Source organism: Magnolia sinica, chromosome 14, assembly GCF_029962835.1.
Source record: "Magnolia sinica isolate HGM2019 chromosome 14, MsV1, whole genome shotgun sequence".
NCBI classification, from domain to species: Eukaryota; Viridiplantae; Streptophyta; class Magnoliopsida; order Magnoliales; family Magnoliaceae; genus Magnolia; species Magnolia sinica.
The window spans coordinates 51212724-51237972 of record NC_080586.1 but is presented as its reverse complement, the minus strand read 5'-3'; the positions used below and the strand labels follow the sequence as shown (position 1 = coordinate 51237972).

Below are 25249 nucleotides of genomic sequence, written 5' to 3'. Positions count from 1 at the left end.
TTGTAGCGTGATGGGTTATTTCTATTGCTTTGATTCATGTTTATGTTGAACATACTTTGATTCTAGTTTGATATTTAAGGAATACTTTCATTTTTAAATGGTTTATTGTGACTCAAATTACATTTAATCTGCAATAGGTTTAAGTATCTTCTTTTCTTGATTTGAGATTGTGAATATAGTAAGTCATGTTGTTCACCATCGTCCCTTGGGCATGGTAGGGTGATGGAATCCTTCCTAATCTTCACAATTCTCCTGCTCTGAGATTTTGGAATTGGTAAATCATGTTATTAGCCATTGCCTCCCAAGCATGGTTTATTGATGGAATCCCTACCAATTTTCATAGTTCTCCTTCATTGAGAATTACGTCAATGGAAGTTCAGATTTGCTTTTATTAATATATCTTCCAGTTGGATAGGATAAGACTCCAATTCCAATTGTGTTCCATGAATCAAGCAAGAGGGCTCCCTGATCACTACAAGTGGATCCTTGGAAACCCTAGTTCCCACCTTTAAATTTATTAGTTTTAATTACTCTAATCACAATTACTCTCTCAATTCATTCAGATTTAGATTTACATCTTCTTCTAGTTCTACTTCTAGTTAATTTCAGAAACGTACAAGATTAGTCCCTGTGGATTTAACCTCGGTCTTACTGAGATTATTACTACATCGCAATCCTACACTTGGGGTTCTGACAAGTTTTTGGCGCCATTGTCGGGGACCGATGGTTGCATTTTTTGAATTTGATTAGTTTTAGAATTAGGTTAAGATTTGAATTTTTTTTTAACTTTCTATTTTTAGGTTAAGATTTTTTTCTGAATTTTTTTTAAAAACTAACTTAGCTTTCTATTTCTAGGTTTAAAAACTTTCCTTTTCTGTTTTTAGAAACTAATTTAGTTTCTAATTCTAGGATAGAAACTTTCCTAATTTGTTTTTAGAGACTAATTGTTTATTTTTTTTAGAAACTTTCCTAATCCATTTTTAGAAACTAATTTCCTTTCCTTTTTCTATTTTTAGAAAGTTTCCTTTTTTCTTTTTTGAGAAACTAGGTTGCTTTCTTAGTTCTTTTTTAGAAACTAATTCAATTTCCTTTTTCTTTTGTAGGATCCCAATATAAAAACTTCTAATTTGGTAACTTCTTTCTATTTCTAAATTTCTATTTCCTTCTTTCTTTTTAGATTTAGGTTAGATTCTAAAATTGAGGGCTGAGAGTGTTTCATGCCCAGGTGGGTCCGTGATAACACTCAACATCTCTTGAGTGAAGGAGGATTAGTTGAGGGGTTATCTATCCATCACAAGATTAAACATCACTCAAGATCCACAAAGTTAACTGAAGTTATGGCTGCCAATCAACCAGCCAATCAACCTCCAAATCCACCTCAACCTAGGGTTGAGGAAATCCAGGATGAGAATGAGGTGCATCAAGCACCCCCGCCTCGTACTTTACGAGATTATTTACAATCGGAGAGGGTGAGCACGCCCTCATGCATGGTTTTTCTAAAAAATACGGGACATGAATATCAAGCCAGGGGTGATCCAACTCCTTCCAAAATTCCATGAACTTGAATCTGAAAATCCATATTTACACTTGAAAAAGTTTGATGAAATCATAGCCACTTTATATTTTCCTAATGTGTCCGTTAACACGGTCAAGCTGAAACTCTTTCCCTTTTCTTTGAAAGAGAAAGTTAAGACGTGGTTGCATTCGCTACGTCCTCAATCTATTGGTAGATGGAATGATATCGTAAGAGAGTTCATAAAGAAATTTTTCCCACACCATAAAACGAACACCCTCAGAAAGTCAATCATGAACTTCACCCAAAAGGAAGATGAAACATTCTTCCAATGTTGGGAGCGGTTCAAGGATCTTGTAAGTTCATGCCCACAACGCAGTTTTGAAACATGACACATTACACACTTTTTCTATGATGGCTGACATCCTCCATGCATCAATTGGTCGAGACAATGTGCAATAGGGAATTCATGAACAAAAATATCGATGATGTGTGGGATTATTTGGACAGACTTGCTAAAAACACACAATCATGGGACGTCTCCCCAAAATCGAGTACCACCTCTAAGCCCGCTCAATCAAAAGAGAGGGGCAGAATATACCTTCTTAAAGAGGATGATGATATCAATGTTAAAGTTGCTAATCTCATAAGGAAATTCGAGGCCATAGAACTAAAGAAGGATAAGGTTAAGGAAACTTTTTGCAGTATTTGTGCTTACAACATTCACACAACTGAAAATTGCCCAACAATACCTACTTTTCAAGAGGTACTGAATGAGCAATCTAATGCCGTGAATAATTACCAAAGGCCTTTCAATGGACCCATCTCTAATACGTACAATCCTAGTTGGAGAAATCATCCAAATTTTAGTTGGAGGAATGGAAGGGAAACCTCAAGAGGAACCGGTTCAAAACTCCACACAAACTCAGGAGCTTACCCAAGCATTACGATAACTTACAAAATTTATGCCAAAGATGGATTCACATGTTACAGTTATAGAAAAGGGGATGCTTCCTGCTCAACCTTTGCCCAATCTTAAACCGCAATACAAAATAAGTGATCCAAGCTCTTTAAATCAAATGCAGCAAGCTAAGTCTATCACCACCGTTAGAAGTGGGAAAACAATTGACAAATATATTCTAGTAAGGGCCGAAAAGTCTAAGGACCCGAAAATAGATGAAATTGATAGACCTATCACTACTCCGTAATAATTAGAACCAGATCTTCAAGGCAAGCTGATTACATTATTCCCCCAATGGTTGATTGCCCCAAAACCTCTCTCTAACTCTTAAGACATTCTAGAGGTGCTAAAACAAGTAAAGGTCAATATTCCTCCACTGGATGTCGTTAAACAAATACCCTTATATGCCAAATTTCTGAAAGATTTGTGTACGACGAAAAGACGGTAAAATATTCAAAAGAAAATCTTTTTAACAGAAAAAGTGAGTGCCATCCTGAAGCAAGATGTACCATAGAAATATAAAGATCCCGGTAGCCCAACCATTGCTTGTGTAATTGGGAATTACTGGATTGAGCACGCACTTCTTGACTTAGGAGCGAGCATAAATCTGATCCCTTACCCGATTTACGAACAATTGGGTCTAGGTGAATTAAAACCCACACGGACCATATTACAACTTGTCGATCACTCAGTTCAGTACCGAGAGGGATAATTGAGGATGTGTTGGTCTAAGTTGATAAATTATACTACTCGGTAGATTTTATTGTCTTAGACACTCAACCCATCATGGACATGGGCATTCATATTCTCATCATTCTTGGACTCTCATTCCTTGCCACATCAAAAGCAATCATTAATTGCAGAAATGGAGTCATGAGTTTGTCTTTTAGAAATATGACATTGGAGTTAGATATCTTTTTTAATATGGGCAAACAATCAGAGGAAGATGACGATTCTCACGATATTAACCTGATTGACTCTTTCGTGGAAGATAGAACTTTTCTGATCTTATCCTCTGACCCCCTAGAGACGTGCCTGGCCCACTCCCATGATTTAGATGATAATACAATTAGGGAGATGGGAACCATTCTGGATACCATGCCAGTCCTGAAAGTCAACCGGTGGAGGCCCCAATTTGAAGAATTACCTTAAACCGATGTAGTGCTTCTACCATCTAACTTCAAAGCATCGAAGCTTTACCTAAAACATTTGCCCTCTGATTTGAAATATGTCTATTTAAGTCAAGATGAGACATATCCGGTGGTGATTTCTTCCCACCTTGAACAAGAACAGGAGATTATACTTATCTTTACTCACATTGAGTACAAAGGAGTCCTTGAATGATTGATTGCGGACCTCAAGGGAATTGACCATTTGATTTGTACTCACTGCATTTATCTAGAGGATAATGCTAAGATCTCATGATAACCACAACGTAGATTAAATCCAAACATGAAGGAAGTGGTTAAGGCCAAGGTTCTTAAGCTATTAGATGTGAGTATCATATGCCCTATATTGGATAGCCAATAGGTGAGTCCAACTCAGGTGGTTCCTAAGAAGTCCGAAATTACCATCGTATCTAATGCCAACAATGAACTCATGCCAACTAGAGTATTACTGGTTGGAGAATGTTCATTGACTACAGAAAATTGAATACCGTCACAAGGAAGGACCACTTTCATTTGCCCTTCATTGATCAAATTTTGGAAAGGCTAGCTAGTCACTCATACTATTGCTTCCTTAACGGGTATTCAGGCTACAACCAGATAGAGATAGCCCTTGAAGATTAGGAAAAGACCACATTCACATGTCCCTTTGGCACCCTTTCTTACCGAAGGATGCCATTCGGACTGTATAATGCCCCCACCACTTTTCAGCGATGCATGATGAGTATTTTTTCTGACATGGTGGGGAAATATCTAAAGGTCTTCATGGACGATTTCTCTGTTTTTGGTCCATCCTTCAGCGATTGTTTAGAGAATCTTAAATGTGTGCCGAAGCAATGTGAGGAAAAGAATTTGGTACTAAATTAGGAGAAGTGTCATTTCATGGTTCGTAAGGAAATTGTTCTTGGACATATCATCTCGTCCAAGGGAATTGAGGTAGATAAAGCTAAAATTAATCTTATCTCTACCCTACCTCCACCCAAAAGCATAAGAGATGTGCGATCCTTCCTGGGACACGCTGGATTTTACAGAAGATTCATAAAGGACTTTAATCACCTCTATCGTCCTTTATGCAATCTATTTTAAAAGGATGTACCATACGAGTGGACTGAGCAATGCTAGGAAGCTTTTTCTAAGCTCAATGGCATGTTAACACCACACCTATCATACGACCACCCGATTGGAGCATTCCTTTTGAACATATGTGTGATGCGTCTAACTATGCTCTTGAGGTGGTGTTAGGCCAGAGAAAAGACAAAAAGCCCTATGTTATGCACTATACAAATAAAACCTTAAATCCTGCCCAAGTGAATTACTCTACTATAGAGATGGAACTCTTAGCCATAGTATTCGCTTTGGACAAATTTAGGTCCTACTTAATCAGATCCAAGATCATCATCTACACTGATCATACGGCGCTCAAGTATCTTCTTTCTAAGAATGATGTTAAGCCCTGCTTGATAAGATGGATCCTTCTACTCCAGGAATTTGATTTAGAAATAAAAGATAAAAAGGGAGTAGAAAATGTAGTGGTTGATTATCTTTCCAGCCTTGATCTCCTTGACTCCCTTAAGATGACATAGATAACTGACATGTTCCCTGATGAACAATTGTTTAAAGTCTCCCACTCACCTTGGTTTGCTGATATTGTTAATTATCTTGCCACACGTTTCACGCCAACATATTGGACTGCTCAAGATAAGAAAAAATTCTTCGCCAAGATACGCAAGTTTTTTTAGGATGATCCGTATTTATTTAAATATTGTCCAGACCAAATCTTAAGGAGATGTGTGCCAGATAATAAATATCAAAGTGTCATCTCCTTCTGTCACTCTTAGGCCTGTGGTGATCACTTTTTTGCTAAAAAGACCATGACCAAGATTCTGCAGTGTGGCTTTTACTAGCCCACTACGTTCAAGGACACTCATGAGTTTTACAAAGCTTATGAGTATTGTCAGAAGTTAAGAGCATTGTCCTATCAAAATCCAATGCCTTTAAACCTTATTCTGATCATTGAAGCATTTGATTGCTGGGGCATCGATTTCATCGGACCGTTCCCCCAATCCTTTGGGAATTTGTATATTTTGCTAGTAGTAGTCTATGTCACTAAATGGGTCGAAGTGATCCCGTGCCAAAATAATGATCATCAAACAGTCATTAAGTTTTTAAAAGAGAACATCCTTTCCCTGTTTAGAATACCTTAGGCCATCATTAGTGATGGAGGTTCACATTTCTATAATAGGCCATTTGCAAACATAATGAAGAAATATAGCATCTCTCATAAAGTGAGTACTCCATACCACCCATAAACAAGTGGGCAAGTTAAGATTTCCAACAGGAAAATTAAGCACATTTTAGAAAAGATGGTTAACCATGACCGAAAGGATTGGTCAATCCGATTGACCGACGCTTTATGGGCTTACTGTACTGCATTTAAAACCCCTATTGGAATGTCTCCCTTTAGATTTATCTACAGGAAGGCTTGCCACTTACCTGTAGAGTTGGAACATAGAGCCTACTGGGCTATCAAGAATTTGAACTTCGATTTGGACAATGCTGGCTCGCTGCTCAAACTACAATTGAATGAACTCAAAGAGATCCGGAATGACGCATACGAGAACTTGAGAATTTGCAAGAACAGGATGAAGGTATTTCATGACTGGAACATCCTTCGAAAATCATTCACACCAAGTTAGAAGGTCCTTTTGTACAATTCTCAGTTACATCTCTTTTCGGGAAAACTTTGATCTCATTAGACCAGCCCTTTCACTATTACAAATGTCTATCCTCATAGAGCCGTCGATATTCAGAATCCAATATTCAGAATCTGAACAATGGCAATGATTTCAAAGTGAATAGACATTGTTTAAAGCCATTTGTTGAAAAATTTTATTCAGAGGACATGTCCATGCCTCTGACTAATCCTATTTACCAGGATTGACCTCCTAGTTTGACGGATGTGCAGTTGGTTTACCACTTTCTGTTATTTAAGATAGTTTGTTTTTGGATATTTAGGATAGTTTGCTTTCTGCTGTTTAAGATAGTTTGCTTATTGTCTATTTAAGTCTTTTGTGCTAGCCCATCTTTGTACTAAGATCATTGGAAAAGCCTCAAAATTCCTTCTTCAGGTACTATCTTCCTATTACTTTCCTTTTTCTTTCCGTTGCCTCTTTTGCATTACATGCTTATTTCTTTTACATTAAGGACAATGTAAATTTTACGCTGGGGATGGGAGATTAGGTAAAGTAATCAGTTATTTTCTTAGTCTTTGAGCAAAATTTGCAAGAAATTTAAAATTAAAAAAAATTTGAAGTTTAATGTCACGCCCCAAACTCGGAAACCGGGCTCACAAAATTCCCGATCGCCGAATCCGGCGCTGACAGCCTCCGTAGAACCCCATTCTCGACTCCCAGCGCCCATTCGCCAGGTTCCGATCCTGGGATGCTACAAGGAGGATTTTGTACATCAGTTTGATTCGTAATAAGCATAACCAAAGGCATAACCCACAAACAACAACCAAAAACTCCATCACATTTCCACTATAATCAAAAACTTTACAAGTACAATGAGCATAAGGGAAATACAATGATGATAGACAAAAAAAAGAGCTCCAAAAGGTCAGCCACGCGTCCAAGCCTCAGCGCTGCTGCGATCCAACGTCACCTGCACGCAACGGTCGTGCATAAGCTTATAGAAAGCTTAGAGGGTGGTGAAAGTGTATGCTCAAGGTGATAATGTAGTTATGCAGTATCAGAGTAATGCGGAACATGCTGATGAATGCTAAGAATCCCATTAGCCGTACCAAGGCCATGCGGTGCAAAGAATGATGTCGGCCATACCAAGGCCATGCAATGCAAAATGCAAGTCAAGCATACAAATCCTCATCTAAGTCCACATGTCAATACGGCTCAAATCTGGAATATCACCGGGGTCTAGTACACTCCAAGCCAGATTGCCGCCCCATCGCGCGCAATAAGGTGAGTGGAAAAGACCTCACTATCCGCCTGCCAATATCGGGCTCGGCTCGTCAATAGCGGACCCATTCCTCGAGCTGGTCAGACTCAGCCTAGCATTGCCCCCTACTCTCGGGCGGGTAAGGCCGCACCCCCTTCCAACCGACCACGACACAGTGGAAAGCGCAACCGTCTGGTAATCGGCACTCAGCGCTCATGCATCCACTCGGTCTAGACGTTGGAGCAACCTCCTGGTACCATAAGGGTTTAGGGACTTTCACCCAGGGATATCTATCGCACCCCATGTAGAACAGTATTTCCGGTATCCAATCCTGCCAACCACGATACGTCTGTGGAGGCTACGGCCCTGATGTAGCTAGGGCGTATAGTAACCATATCACATAATGCGAATGCATGAATCACACTAACCAGTCATACAACAATCCTGCGCGTATCATGCGCTCATGTAGGGCAACACCCCCTGTACGGGAGTCCCTAAACAATCTGCCCAAAGACATATGCTATGATCAGTCATTTCTCATATCAAGCATACATATGATGCATATGATCATGAATCATGGAATTAAACATGCTATATAGGATGGGTGACGTGCATAACGAAGGTGGGCCTAGACGGCCTACACATAACACGCACGAGCCTAACAATGGGCCCTAGGGAAAGTCATAATGCGGACATTTAACCACACTATACTTGCAATGTGGACGTCAAACCACCATTGCTCCCAAGGCATAGCCCTGACGTAAACATCATTACATAAATCATGTTGGGATCGTACATTGCAATGGACCTTAGGCACGTCCCATTGGGCCTTAAATACGTCAAATGGGCCATATCATATGGGCCTTGTATTCATCAAGTGGGCCACATCATTGGGCCGCGCCAATGGGCCTTATGTGCATTGCAATGGACTATAAACTGTGGGCTTTAGAACGTATCAAATGGGCCTAATCTTATGGGCCTTCCATGTGTCAAATGGGCCTCGACAGTTGGGTCCCATATATGCATCAAATGGGCCTACTCACATGGGCCTTATATATATCAAATGGGCCTCGCCAGTTGGGCCCCATACGTGCATCAAATGGGCCTCAACCCATTAGCCACATTACTTCTTAATGGGCCTCGACCCATGGGCTCTATATATACATCAAAGTGGGCCTCAACCATGGGCCACAAGTACTGAGGTGGGCCTCCCACCATCAATAAATTATATATAATATAATATATATATATATACATATATATATTTATATATGTAACATATAATATTATATATAATATAATATTATATATATACACATAACATATAATATTATATATAATATAATATTATATATAAATATATATACACACACCAGCACACACACGCACCCACACATACACCCACCCACACACGCACGCACACTCACCACAGTGGGCTCCACCGTCCAGGCGGACGGTGGAGATAAAACACTTACATCACTGTGGGCTTCATGTGGGGCCCACCATATTGTTTCTATGCCATCCAACCCGCTGATAAGGTCCCATGGGCCTAGATGAAGGGTGAAAACAAATTTCACCCTGATCCAAAACTTCTGTGGACCCCAAAAAGATTTCAAAGGTAGAAGTCTAATCCCACTGTTTCTTACGGTGTGGGCCACCTGAATCTTGGATCTGGCTGATTTTTGGGGTGGGCCCACTTCAGGGGGTGGCCCACCCTATGAACGGTTTAGATGGTGTACAAACATCAAGGTGGGGCCCACAGCCACGGCCGTGGGTGGCTGGTGGTACGTCCGTCCGCCCGGACGCTGGCGTGCGCTGCAGCGCTGCTGCGTCTGACACAGCAGCAGCGGCTGCTGCAGTTTAATATATATATTTTTTTTAATTTTTGTGTTATCCCATGGTTTTCGTAGGTGGGGTCCATATCCAGATAATCCGCCCCGTCCAATGGCCCTCCATGGCCCCCGACAAACAAAACAAGCCCAATATTGGGCCTGTTTCGGTGGATAAAAACAATATGGGACATGTCAATGGTAAACTCACCGTTTGCCATGTTATAGCCCGCCTGAAAATCTGATCGGTCCCATCTTTGGGCTCAACGTCTAAAAATGGCTTGAGACAGGAATGGATGGTGCGGATTTAATACATACATCAAGGTGGGGCCTACACAAGTGGACCACCCCAAACCTAGCTAATATTTGCATTTCCCATGTAACGTCCAGCGTCCCTGGACGCTGGACTCTGCAAATACACTAGAGGTGGGCCTTGCTTATGTGGGCCACCTCATGGAGGATGGTGTGTATACTACACACAAAGTGGGCCCCACTCGTAGGTGAGTTGGATGGAATACATACCCTATGGTGGGGTCCATTCAAGTGGGCCACACAACCTCTTCATCATACAACAAAATAAAATAAAATAAAATAAAATAAAAAGGGAGAGAGATAGAGAGTGAAACCGCGTGATGGAGGGACCCCCGGCACTATGGGCCCTCCCTTGCACTAAATCATACATCAAGTGGGTCCCATTACATGTGGGGTCCATGGAATTGAAATCCAACGGTGGAAATCCTTTCTCCACTAAAATGGATGGTCTAGATGACCCTAAGCATACAAAGAAATAAACATCATGATGGGGTCCATGGAGAATGGCCCCATCATGGAATGATCATGATGATCCAAATGGGCCATCGGCCACATCTTAGGGTCTAAAGTGAGATCCAACCATTGATCGGTTGGTCTCACTTGGCCCATCTTAAGAATGTGAAAATCTACCCTATCAAGGCACCCACCACTTGATCTTCTTGCTCCCTTGGCTTCCTTAGCTCCTTGTGCTTCTCTTTGATGGAGGAAGATGGGAAATGGATGGTTGAGATGAGAGATGAAGGGGTGGGAAAGGGGGCCTCACAAATGCCATTTTCTCACCATGGGGGACTCATACGTATGGGACTTGCTATGGGAGAGTTTGAAATGAGAGAGAGACTTGTAAGGGAGAGAGAGAGAGAGAGAGAGAGAGAGAGAGAGAGAGATGGGTGATGGAGTGATGGGGGATGGTTTGGGTTGAAAAAATTGTAAAAGGGGGTATGGTTGATGTTGAAAATGGGAAAAAGAGGAGTGGTGAGGTGGAAAGAGGGTAGACTTTTGAAAAATGTGGAAATGGGTTGTTGTACTTAAGGTATGGGATGCTTTAATGGTTGATTGATGGGACTAATTGTAGAGATTCCCTCGAAATCCGCAACGCGCGGTGTTTCTTCGGAATAAACGCTGATCGGCATCTTCTTGCCTGGGTATCGGTTCAGTGCGCAAGTCACGGCGTTGGAACCGCGGCGACGACGCGGTCGCTATGATATAACTTTCGGACCAAGCTGACGTCGGTGCGCGGGACCTGGCTTAGGATCGTACGCAAACACCGAATACGGTGCGAAGGTTGCCGAAATTTGACCGTGGAAGCTAACGGAACAGTACGGATTAGGACACGGGTCTTACATTTAAGATGCTTAATATTGATGATTTATATCTCTCGGATTCAACTACTTGGAGATTTCAAAGTAAGTTCGAATTATTAATTCATGATTAAGGGTTTTAAACAATGATCGAGTCATGATGTCATATGTCACATCTAGCTTTCACATTAAAGCTTCAGTCAACATTGAATTGTTAACTTGGTGATTATTTAACATGAAAGGAACCAACCTAGGAAATTTGTCCATCATGATTTTTAAAAAAATGACAATAATACCTAGCTAAAAAACTGTTGTCTTCGAAAAGGCCACTTATTAAAGATCTTTACAAAGGTTAACATAGCATGAAAGTCATCAATGGAAAAATCAAAAGCTATAGGAATAAAAGGGGAATTAAATGATGAACTTTAAGGCAAGTTTCGTTTTATGTTTTGGTTGTCCTGAATGTTTTTTTTATCAATGTTATCATGAAAATGAAGAATTAAATCTTTGATTGTGATAATTCTAAACTTCATTATGCACCAATGGAACTCAATGTTTGGAATGGTTCTAATTGGAGGATTAATGCTTTGAACTTGATTATGAAGTTTACCGAATGCTAGAGTTTAGGAGAGAATAATGCTCAACATTGATGTATTTTGAAACTCTAATATCTAGATTGTTTTTGAAAATTCTTGAGCTTATGGAAATTATACAATGGTTTCGAAATATTTTTTGCATACTTTGCTCAGGACTAGCAAAATACTGGTTGGTGATTGTGTCGAGGGTCAAATATTGCAAATTATCCCCTATTTATATCTTAGTTTTATGAACATGATAATGCTTAATGTCCTATTTTACTCATGTTTATGTTGTAAGGTGAATTTAAGAACTTGGATTAGAAAAGGTGTTAAAAGTATGAATTTGATGCTCAAAGATCACTAAGGCAAGGGATGGATCTTAAGTAACGTGTCGAAAAAATCCGTACAAAGACCCGAGTACCACCTCAAGCAGGAATCACTAAGGACTGAATCCTTTAGAAATTAGACAAAAATTAATTAAGTATTAAACTGAATTGATAAGCAGATTAGCTTGAACTGCTTTCTATACAAACTGCAAGACTTAAATCTAGTGGAATCGCTAACCCAACATTACCTAAAAATGTAGGATCAATCTCAAAACCCAGTTGCTCTTAGGAGCATCTTGAAACTCAGTATCAGACCTGGACCATGCATTGAAAGTCCGATTACCGTGAAACTAGACGGTTATGACCATCTTACTGGGCTTGACAACCATCTCGGAAATCAAGTCCTAATAGCATTCAGAAATGCACAACTTGAGCCCGGAGCGAAGTGTGTGAGAAACGCGAATATCTTTAGAGAATGAACCCAAACTTAAGTGAATTGGGCCATTCACTTGCAGGCCAAATTTAAGGTTTCAGACCGTCAGATTCTGACCCAATTACACCCACATATCAGGAAAATTTCCCAGCACAGGTTAGTGGACTTGTGGCCCTGATCGAATGGCGATGACCGTTGAACTGAAACTAGTCCTCCACGGTCGATCCACTAATCCGATCAAACCAAAAATTTAACCTGACATAGATCCATTGGCAGGGAACTTTCACCAAACCGTATGTAGAAAATGGACCTCCAAATGAGCTCCGTTGGCCCGAAACAGCCACCCTTTAGCTATAACCTAAGTATACCATGGCCCTCGGGCCATTGACACCAGTTCTGGGCCTATATAAGGGTCTTAACCCACCCCTCTCTCATTCCATACGAATTCTCAAAACCCTAAGAGAGAGAAGAGAGAAAAGAGAAGGAAAGAGTGAGGGGAAGAGAGAGAGAGAGAGAGAGTGAGAAATCGTTGCTGGGATTCGATCCCACCGCTCCACGTGTCAAATCATCCTACTCGTGTCGCTATACTGGCGATTTTGACTCTGTTCTTGGCTAAGAAATCCTAACCCTAATCTGTGTTAGGTATCCAAATAGAGTAAATGGTGAAATAGCTAACCTATTTCATGTTATATGTTGTCGTTGTGTCGTAGACAAAAGCGTAGTGTTCGAACTAAGTTCGATACAAGTTTACCGACGACAAAAGCGTAGTGTTCGAACTGACTTCGATACAAGTTTACCGACGGAAGGTACGGACTATAAACATTTAGGTTATAGTTTTCAAGGCTTTCAATGCCATTTAATGATTTATGACTAACTTGATTGCTATCACATGTGCTTAGATACGATGTTTTCCGTATATTACACCTATATATAAACTATGTTGATTTTAATGCATTCCATGTGTTTGTTGAAATGTTTGAATGAATATGAAATTAGGATTTGTGCTTGCCATGATTATCGATTGAGAATATATGATTGTTGTATGTGTAGCAATCCTTTATAAAAGGATTTGCTATAATACCTGTTATAACTACTTTATTACATGTATGTTGATATGTGTAGTCTAAGTGTTTGATAAAATGCCTGAATGAGAAAATGCTTGTTGAAATGTATGTAATTAGGGTGTTGAGATATGATTCTCAATTTCCTTATTTATAGTTACAATTCCCTTCATATAACATATCCTACTACTACGTGCTTTATGGATGAAATGCTTATGTATGACAACATGTGTACTATGTGTTTGTTAATGTCACGCCCCGAATTAGGTTATAGTTTTCAAGGCTTTCAATGCCATTTAATGATTTATGACTAACTTGATTGCTATCACATGTGCTTAGATCAAAATAACCTTATATAACATGAATAAAAGTATTAAAAGATACAATATCTATTTAGGTAAAACAACAAATGAGGAGATCTAATAAACACCAAATTTCAACGTAAATTTAAGAAATCAACATATGATATACTCCATAATAAAGGTGTGGTTTATTCTTTTTTTACACTACATGGCAATGGGAACCTCTTGCATGACATGCTCACCCATCCAAAGGGCATGGTGAGGGACCCATTTGTACGTTGTGGGAACCTTTTGCAATCCCGACATGCTCACCCACTCAATGGGGTTCCAAAAGGTACCAATTGGGTTTGACTTTCAACCCAAGGGTCTTGATGCCCCACCTATTTACGCTTTAGGGATTTTCAACCCGGAGGACTTGAACCTATTTTCTGTTGTTTCATAACTATTTTAATGATGCATGATTTTAATATTACACAAATCAAATATTTCTAAAAACATTTAACGACTCTATTGATCAATTCATAATACGTGATGTGCACAATTTATTAAATTTAAAACAAAATTGTTAATCAATGTAAATTGCATATACATGATTAAAGTTCTACAAAAAAGAATTTAATAATAGTAAAAATAAAAATAAATAAACATGCAATATAATTTATTTGATTTAAGAATCCAAAATTTATAAACTCAAGATTTTTGAAATCATATCATGTTAATTAAAATAAAGACAACTGAACGACAAAAATTAAAATGACATGTTTAAATCTATAGTAAGCAATTAAAATAAGTAATACTTTCCAACGTGAATGTCTAGCAACTTTTTTTTTCTTCTCTTTCTCTTCTCTCTCCTCACTCTTCTCACGTCCCTACACTTGCTCTTTATCTCTCCTCACGTCACACACTTCCTCACTTTTCACACTCACATCTTGGTTAAGAGCGATCCTCTGATTTATAGTGTTGTTGTAGGCACGTGCATTAAAGAAACTCTCACCTTTATTACTACCGTTTTCATTTATTGTCTAGTGTATACATGTACCATGCATTTCACAACTGCCACGTGTGTGCCACACACATTTGTCAAATGTGTGTACATGCCACACATGTGTAAGTGTGTGTGTCTCATGCATGTGCCACATGTGTGTGCATGCGATGTATTTGATGCATGTATGCCACGTGTGAAAGGTATGTGTGCATGATGTGTTTAGTGCATGTGTGTGTGGTTGAGATTGAACCAATTGATCTTGTAGATCGACGGTCATATCAGGCTAATTGGATACATTGGTCAATGGTTAAAATTTGACGGTCAAGATTTATTTGGGTTATTACAGTTAAAATGCTCAAATAGGATTTATATTTGAATTGGTTGTCACTTACTATTTGACTATCACATATGAATGCCTATTGTGTTTGAATATAATTAGGACTACTGCGTAGTCCAAGCAATCGGTAATGATTCCTGAATTAGTGGCCGAGGTCGTTTCGTCACACAAGACACGTTCGATGAATCCGAGTCGTACGCTGATTGTCGATAGTGGTTAGGCCACACGGAGTGCTTTCGCGCTCCATGTCGATTAATTCAACGTGCGCTCGTACCAGTCGAGCTTGTCAAGTAATTAGCCTAATGTATGTTCACCATGTATGGATGCTACTGCTTGAATCTAAGGTACCACTTACCGGTGCAAAGCCTGTTAACCTTGAACATACATTAGGTCGATCCGCTAAGACTCATGAGCCGACCATGGTGGTATGCGACACCATGATCAAGTTGTCGGCCTATGCTGGGGTGACGAGCCTCCCCATAGTGTCTAGTGAGCAAACCAAACTCGTGAGCAGAATACGGTGGTATGGGACATTGTATTCGAGCTGTCAGCCTACGATCAGGTGACGAGCCTCTCATAGTGACCTCGAGTATACACTAGGACTATGCTAAGGTGACGAGCCTTTCCGTAGTGACTTCGAGTATAAATTAGGCCTGCGCTAAGGTGACAAGCCTTTCCATAGCGACCTGGAACTGTCATCATATATGACTAACTAGGATTGACGACCATAGATGGATTATTGTTTTGGTCAATGATATAACGGTAGGTACCTTGGCTTTCCAAACCTATTGTATGAATAAGTCTAAGTAAGAACTTGGCTAATGATGCACATGCACCGCATTACATATGCCTTTGGCGTTGGAGTTGAGCACAGTGGGAGTGTTGCATGCCGCGATCGTGAGATGATGTCGTAGAGGGAGTGTAGGTGAGGGCATGCATCATTACAGCATATCATTAATGCATTAACAAGAGTATTTAGGACATGATTGTTGTACTGCTTTATCATTACCGCTTCATTGAATTGATAAATATTAACCTTTGCCTTATAACTCCACTAAGTTGATCACTCACTCCCACTATGGGACGGTGTTTTAAAACACCAACCAGACTGTTGTAGTTTCAGATGACAGCGAGGCTTACGAGACGGAGCCTGCCTTCTATAACGACGAGGAGTTCTCCTATCTACAACTCTCTGGCGGGTCTATATAAATCTGGAGTTGCGTCACCGGGGCTACAGGGATATGGATTAGATGACATTACACTTTATCATTTTGTAAATTTTGGAATTATATATGTAATTATTTAACCTGGTGACTTTCATACTCTGGGGACTTACAATCACTTATATGCTCTATATATTTATCACAGTCTTCTACTTGCGTAATCTAATTGTTTCTGGAGTATAATATGTTGATTTAGTGTAATCCCATTCATGTTTAATGGGCTAATATATACAACATTTAATAATCATTATCTATGCTGCATAAGTGATGCGTTGGAACTCGGGAACTGGGCTTTTGCTCAACCCCGGATTTCTAAGGCGTTACATCTTAGGAGACCAAGATTAAAGAATTCACATGCCAAAGATCCAAGGAAACCAAGTGATGAAGGAAGAGAATCAAAGACTTGAAGTGAAGAAAAGGAATCTTGAAAATTGTCCTAAAAACTGATTCCGGGACAAAAAAAGTCTAATTCTAGAAAACTCCCAAAATAGACTTCGATTCTATTGAAGACTTATAAATAGTATCGAAGAACATATCAAAGACACTTCGATAGAATCAAGAATTTTACGATTTCAGGCCAAACTCGCTGGGCAATTCTGGGCTGATCTTTGATTCAATCGAAGATTGTTTGATAGAATCGAAGGACATATCGAAAAAACTTCAATATAATCGAAACTGCATAAATTTGAGACGATTTCTAGATTTTTCTAAGTCAATGCAAAAGGAGGTGTTGTACAACTATAAATAAGAGTCTCCATGGCATTGTTGGGCATCATCTAGGGTTTGGAGGAGTGGAGCACAAGGTTGGAGAGTCGTCACTAAGCATTTTTCTCCTCTTTCTCCTTAGTTTTTCATGCTTTCTTCTAGGGTTTTATATCTAATCATGTCTATAGTTGGCTAAACCTCTTAGCTAGGGCAAAGAGGTGAAGCTTGTAGCGTGATGGGTTGTTTCTAAAGCTTTGATTCATGTTTATGTTGAACTTACTTTTATTCTAGTTTGATATTTAAGGAATACTTTTAGTTTTTAATGGTTTATTGTGACCCAAATTACAGTAGATCTGCAATAGATTTAAGTATCTTCTTTTCCTGATTTGAGATTGTGAATTTAGTAAGTCCTGTTATTCACCATCGTCCCTTGAAAGTTAGATCTATGATATTTTAAGAGTTGAATGACCTAGCTCAATGGTCTAAAGTATTGATATCATGCGTCTCACTATGGATGTTGCTTCATAAAATCTCCCAAGTTGAAAGATCTTAACCTTGGATCTATGATATTTTAACAGTTAATGAGGACTTCTATCTAATTTCTTTATTAACCGTCTATTTGCTTGCCATCAATTGAATGGCTAGAATTTTCAAATACGGGATATACATTGTGTTTAGTCTAATTAATAGTGAACCCTTGGTCCCTGTGGCATGAAATGTTTCGATCTATCGACATTAAATTGATGGTGAAAACAAAATGTTAATAGTAAAAAATTTAGTGAGATAAACTATAAAAAAGCTACCTGATCGGATTGTTTCCTGAGTTTTATTTTTAAACAGTAAGCCATCCGTCCTAGTTCCAGTACAATAAATAGATGGACCCGATCAATACATGACCCTGCTACATGTTCTGTGGAGAGATGGGTATACTATAGTCCAATTCTTCCTACTCTACCAGTAAATGGGTGCACTCAATCAATACATGACTACCGTATCTTCTTTTTCGAATGTCTGGCCAGCCAGCCCGATGACCCATTGACCCGATCCAAATCATAGTGTAAAACCCTGCATGTTCTAATGCTCGGGTGTTACCATGAAAACCTGATCAAGCATAAACTGGGCCTAATTAATGAAAAACATTCACATGACTTAACTGACCACCTCGGATCTAGAATAATCTTAATTAATAGACTGATCATTTGATCATTGAATGGAGAGGATTACTACAATTAAAATTGTCCAAAGAAACTAGTTAACCGATCACTAATACTTAGGATCCCTCACGACCATTGGGAGCAACTTTTAAGTTGATCCGGCCATTGGACCAATGGGAATCAACTATATAGGGCAAAGGTTCGCATGGTACGGCCCACCTGAGCATTAGATACGATCAAACTTTAGTCAGAGGCCCCAATTGTGACCTCCAAAAGGAATGGTCGGAGTGGATTTCTCACAAACATCGTGGTGTGCCCCACCCTAGTTACATGTGCGTAGGACGCACATGCACTCATTGTGCACCGGACTAAGGCGTCTGGTCAATCGGGTTTGACCCGATGAAAGAGGGATCGGATCTCCTTCCTTTCAAAAATCTCTTCCGCCATAAAAGATGAAGGAGATTTCTACGATCAGTGGCCCACCACACGGGCCCACCTTTGTGATCTGAGCCGTCCATCGTGACAGGATGCTAAAATAACCAGGACCACATTGTCCTTGTAAGCCCATGCATGCGTACGAATGTGCAGGGACAGACGCAAACACATGAGCGTATTGTGTTTCCTGTTGCTCCAAAATGGGGCCACTGCAATCGGGGTGGGACACTTTGATCCAATCTGAACCGTTCATACTATAGAGGATGAAAATCTGATTCGACTTCATAATCTCCACAAGTTTGTGTGTGGGTACACACACACGAGCAGTGTTACAACTGTAACATGCATGCGGCCTCCTTCCGAAAACGGAAAGCACACCTTGCTGCCATGTTAGTGATCCGCGCCCTTTTCCTCCCTTCAACCACAGCCCTTCATCCACCGAAACATCCCTGCCCTGCATTCAGCGCCAAGAAAAGGCAAGCACGCTGCTGACGGAAGAAAGATGGTCGAGGGCTTTCTTCTTCAGGATATGCTAGCTGGCAAAGATCTGGGCTGTCCTTGAGGCCTGACCCGAGCATCCTAGACGTCCGACTTAGGGCGACCACAGCCCTAACTGTTTTCACAAGAAATTCTCCTCCTGCATGAGAAAAACTCTACGGCGGATTATCTTGCGAGTCAAGGCATGTTGGGCAAACCGTGATGAGAATAGTGGACCCACAAGGGTCAGAGGGACCATCTGGACCTTCCAGGTGGCATGGATTGCCATCTTTGACCATTGATAAGAAGTCGCCATTAGAAGCGACGTCATCTTCCGTGTCAAACTCAAGAACCCATCGCAGTGATGTGGGCCCCATTTACTGATCAAAGTTGCTTTATCAATGGGCCATGGTAGTGGGATGTCCATCCCACCGATGGATCCTTCCCATGCAAGTAAAGGAATGAAGAAGGGAGCGCGAGAAGGGCCCTCATCCTGGTCATTCACTGTAACGGCTAGGGCAGCCATTGGTAGTCCTACGTCTATAAAAAGATCCCTATTCCCTCGAGATTCCCACCAGCATTCCAAGAGTGGAAATAAGAGAAAAAATAGGAAAGAAGGAGAGAAGATTGGAGTCAATTTCGGTGTCGCACTGCATCGAGCTATCCGCATCAACTCAACTCGGGCCGAGTCAAAGGGAGAGAGTAAGGAAGAAAGAGGGAGAGTGAACGAGAACTCACTGCCATTTCTAAGGCAGCTGAGTCAGTCCAGCCAACTCGAAACGGGTTGTGTCAGACGAGCCAAAGGCTCCATGATGAAGGAAAGATCGTAGGAGAGGAGAAGAAAGACTGAGAGAGAAGAGCGGGTGAGTGCGTTGTTGCACTCCCATTCGAGTCTGAATCGAGCCGGACCGAGTTCGCAGGGCTCAGGCCATGTTCGAGTCAAGCCCAGGGATGGTGGGCTCTAGTTGAGGGAAGGAAAGGAGAAAGGGAAGCAGAAGGAGATCGGGCTGCTGGTCCGACTGCTGGCATTGCTGGAACATCAGGAGGGGCGTTAACTGAGCCACTGTAGTAGTCGTGCACAGCACTGAGTCGACTCAGATGACGCTAAGGACGGCACAGGTAATACCCAAATACCCCACCTCTATAAGGAATGAATGGGATCGCCTGTTTAGTTACATCCATCAAGCTGCCGTGATTAGGACCAGTAACAACGAATAGAACCGTTTTGCTGATCAGACTTCTGTGGATCTCGGCACCGCAAATGCCTCAGCCAGCAAAGAGGGTAGCCATGTCTGTAATGATTCAAACCGGGCCAACTCAAACTGGGTCGACTCAGTAGACCACGGGAGCTGAATCTAAATCAATGGACGCCCATTAAGGCAGTCCACTTCGTACTGTAAGGACAGACGAATGGCTGGATGAGTCCACTCATCTTCAGCACGTTACTCACCCACCACTCACCTTACATTTTAGGGAGTGACCTGAATCCCCATCGGTTTCAAGGTCGCCCTCAGCAGATAGGCCAGCAACGCCATTCAGTAGGTAAGTCCTCCAACTGAGCCAGCTCAACCCAAACCCTTGGGCTGAAGATGATGTTTCAATGCAAAACCCAACAGAAAAGGACTACCAGGACGGCTCTAGCCGATTCTGTTTAGGGCAGCAATGCAGGCCCAATGGGCTTATGAGCCAGGCCGAGTCAACTCGGGCCAGCTGGGATAAAACCCTCCTTAGTGCTGCAGCAAGAGATTACAAATTTTAGCCATCCATATGTTGAAGAACTCACAAATTAGTGATGACTCTTCATGGGGTATTAATTGGGACCCAAGGCTAACAAACACTATCCCTCAGTTATAGGAAAAATAAGAAAAAAAAGAGGGCTTAGCATATAACCTAGAGATGTGGTCATTATCATTACCTTACTCATGGAATTGAAACTCTCCCCGTCAGGCTAGGGGTGAGCTTAACAACAACTAGGAGGCAAGGGCTATTGTAAGACCCGTATCTTAGTCTGTACCATTCTGTAGACCTCCGTGGTCCTCCCAGTCGAATTTTGGTGACCCACGATCTGTAATCGGCATTTGTGCATGACCCTGAGTTGCATTTTGTCAATCTGAGTCGGCTTGAATTGAGACTTATACCAGTGCGACTACGCCATCGCCACGATTCTGATGCCTCGTCTCGCGCGCCAAGGCAATACTCAGGCCAGGAAATGTGGGCCCACGTTCATTTTGAGGAAAACGTCGTGCGTTACAAATTTCAAAAGAATCTCTACGACACATTACATCAATCAATTAATGTACAAGTCAAGTACATATCACATCACACCCATCCCTCTCTCACCCAAAGTCAAAGCAACCCATTCTTAACCCATTCCTTTCTTACCAAAAGTTAAGAGAACCCATCCCTTTTCATCCCATCACCACTCCTCCCTCTCTCATTTTCTCATCCCAAGCAACCCCATGTGAGTCCAACGTCCAAGCTCCATGAGGGAGAGCTAGATGTGGCCCACCTTCCTACCCTCATCTCCACCATCCAAAGATCATCTCAACTGTTAAAAATTGTCCCCTTGGAGCCGTAGAGGCTATAGGCGGAAGAAGGAAGAGGAGATCAATAGGTGGGTGATCATAGTGTTATATCTTGATTTTGATTTAAGGCCCACATTCAATGGGACCCATTTAATGTATCCATCGTAAGATAGGGAGGGCCCATAGTTGCAGGGTCCCTCCCCTCCATCACATTTCTCCCTCTCTCTTTTCTCTTTCTCTTTCATTTTTTTTATGATGATGAAGATGATGTGCGTGACCCACCTATGCCATATGTATTATATCCATACCGTCCATTTTGGGACGTATAAACCCCACCGTGATAAATGGATTAGATCCACATCGTCCATCTATGGACCACAAGTATGTGGGGCCACCTTGATGTATGTGGCTGGTGGCCATGTGTACGTAGACCCCACCTTAATGAATGTATTGCAACCATACATTGGGTGTCCAACAGCTTCTGCTGCTGGACTGTATAGACAGGAAAACAGTCTAGAGTTGCTTGTTTTATATATATATATATATATATATATATATATATATATATATATATATATATATATATATATATTATAATATATATATATATGATGGGCCCCTATGTGGGACCTACTTTTTTTTTTATCTGGGAGAGGCGGGCTGGTGTACAGCAGCTATATAGCTGTTGTACTAACATCTGCAAGGCTGTAGGTCTGATCCATCCAAACCGTCCACCTGGACGGTGGGTTAGTGGGCCACGCACACCAGCTATTCTGCTGTTGTACGTGCAGCAGCAGCTCATTAGCTTTGTGGCCCATACCGTGATGTATGGGTCTAATCCCCACCGTCTAGATGGTGGGACCCACCACTGATGTATATGTAATATCCATACCATCCATCTGTTGGACGAGCAGCTTAGCTGTTGTAGTGACATGTGCAATACTGTGGGCCCTGGTCACGAGTCATGTGTTATATCCGTCCGTCCATCTGTGTGGGGACCACACGTGTGGGACCAACCATGTTGCACGTGGGGCCCATGTGATATTTATCTACACTGTCCTTTCTGGTGGGCTGCCATGATGTATGTGTTTTATGCACACTGTTCATCCGTTTGGAATGAGGGCCCACCCCACACGTGTGGTACGAATGGGGGTGGGACCCACCTTGATGTAAGTGTCTTATATCCACACCGTCCACCTAGACGGTGTGATGTGGGGCGCAATGTGATGTATGTGTCTCCCCACCCCGTCCATTCACCTAACAGCTTGTGGGGCCCACCCACACGTGCCGCACGTGTGGGATGGGACCCACCTTGATTTATATATTCTATATCCACACCATCATTCGTTGGACTGTGTGTTGCATGGGGTCCTGACTATGTGTTATATATATATATACTGTCCATCCATTTTAGGGCCTCGGGTTGTCCATGAGGGCCACCATGATATGTATGTTTTATCCTTGCCGACTATCAATTTTTAGGCCCACCATGATGTATATATTGTATTCAGGTCGTCCATCTTATGTCCATTGTGCAGGGCCACCTTGATGTACATATATGCAGCCCACTTGATGTATATGAGGCCCATTGTTGAGGCCTATATGATATGGCCCACTTGATTATATGAAGCCCATATATTGCGGCCCATTTGATGTATTTGAGCTCCATGTGTAGGGCCCACCTGTTGCATATTTATGGCCCATTGATGCAACCCACTTGATTATATAAGGCCCATTGGTGCGGCCCATGCGATGCAGCCCACTTGATGTGTAAGGCCCAGGTGGTGCGGCTCATTGTGATGTATTCGAGGCCCATGGGATGTGGCCCGTTGTGATGTATTCTCGGCCTATATGATGAGGCCCATTGTGATGTATTTCTAGCCCATTTAGTAAGGCCCAATGAGATGTATTTTCCGGCCCATATATTGCGGCCCATTTAACCTATATGGGGGCCCATGTATTACGGCCCATTGTGATGTACATGAGGTTCATGAGTGAGGCCCAATGCGATGAATGTGCGAACCGATGTAATGTGTGATTTCGCTATAATGAAGGTAATGATGTTTATGTGGGCCACTGCTTGGGAGCGATGTTGGTTAAATGTCCACATTTATGGGCAATGATGGTTAAATGTCTACATTGTGACCTTCCCTTAGGCCGATTGTCGAGGTCAATTATTGAGGCCAATTCTGATTGTCGAAGCCGATTCTGTTTATTGAGGCTGATTCGATTATCGAGGTCAATTCCGATTGTCGAGATCAATTCCATTTATCGAGGCCAATTCTGATTGTTGAGGCCGATTCCGATTATCAAGGCCGATTCTGTTTATTGAGGCCGATTCGATTTTCGAGACCAATTTCGATTGTCGAGGTCAATTGTTGAGGCCGATTCCGATTGTGAAGGCCGATTCCATTTATTAAGGCCGATTCCGATTGTCAAGGCCGATTGTCGAGGCCGATTCCGATTGTCAAGGCCGATTCTATTTATTGAGGCCGATTCAATTGTCAAGACTGATTGTTGAGGCCGATTCCAATTGTCGAGGCCGATTCTGATTGTCGAAGCTGATTCCGGCCGATTCCGATTGTCGACACCGATTCCATTTATCGAGACCGATTCCAATTATTGAGGTCGATTTCGATTGTTGAGGCCCATTCTGATTTTTGAGGCCAATTCCGTTTATCGAAGCCAATTCGATTGTTGAGGCCGATTCTGATTGTCGAGGCTAATTCCAATTGTCGAGGCCGATTCTGATTGTCGAGGCCGATTCTGATTGTCGAGGTCGATTCCGATTGTCGAGGCCGATTCCGATTGTCGAGGCCGATTCTGATTGTTGAGGCCGATCATCGAGGTCGATTCTGATTGTCAAGGCCGATTTCGATTGTCGAGGCCAATTCCGACTGTCGAGGCTGACCACCGAGGCCGATTCTGATTGCCGAGGCTAATTGGCGAGACCCAATGTGAGGTATATGCGGCCCGTATTTGAGGCCCATTGTGATGTGTATTCAACCTATGTTGAAGGCCCATTGTGATGTATATTAGGCCTATGTGATGATGCCCATTGCGATGCATTTGAGGGCCAGGTAATGGAGTCCATTGTGATGTATATTAGACCCATGGGAGAAGCCCATCGTGATGTGTCTTAAGCCCTTGAGTGGGCCCCATGGTGTTGTATACTAGGCCCTTTGTGAGGCTATGGGTCCACTATACGTTAGGCCCTTTGTGAGGTCATGGGTCCACTATACATTAAGCTCTATGTGGGCCACTCCTTGGGGGCAATGTTGGTTAAATGTCCACATTGTCGAGGCCGATTGTCGATGCCAATTATCGAGTCCGGTTATTGTAACGCCCCAAAAATCGGGGGTCGAGCAAAAGCTCAACACCCGAGTTCCGACACATCACTTATGCAACATAAAAAATGATGATTTAATGTTGTCCGTGTTAGTACATTTAAACATGAACAGAATTAAGCTAAATCAGCATATCATACTCCAGAGACGATTAAATTTAAGCAAGCAGAAGACTGTGATAGATATATAAAACATATAAATGGTTGTAGGTCTCCAGAGTGTAACATGTTACCAGGTTAAATATATACATGTACAATTCCTAAAATATCCAAACTGAATATACATGTGTGTCCCCAAAATACAAAATGGTAAAGTGTAATAGCATCTA

The 25249-nt window shown here is 41.6% G+C and overlaps 1 non-coding gene across 1 annotated transcript; it reads right to left on the bottom strand.

Moving 5' to 3' along the window:
• Positions 1–1788: 1788 nt before the first annotated feature.
• LOC131226477 (small nucleolar RNA R71) lies at positions 1789–1895 on the bottom strand. The gene has a single exon (XR_009161858.1). It is a non-coding gene; the product is annotated as a small nucleolar RNA R71 (small nucleolar RNA).
• Between the last annotated feature and the right edge of the window lie 23354 nt (positions 1896–25249).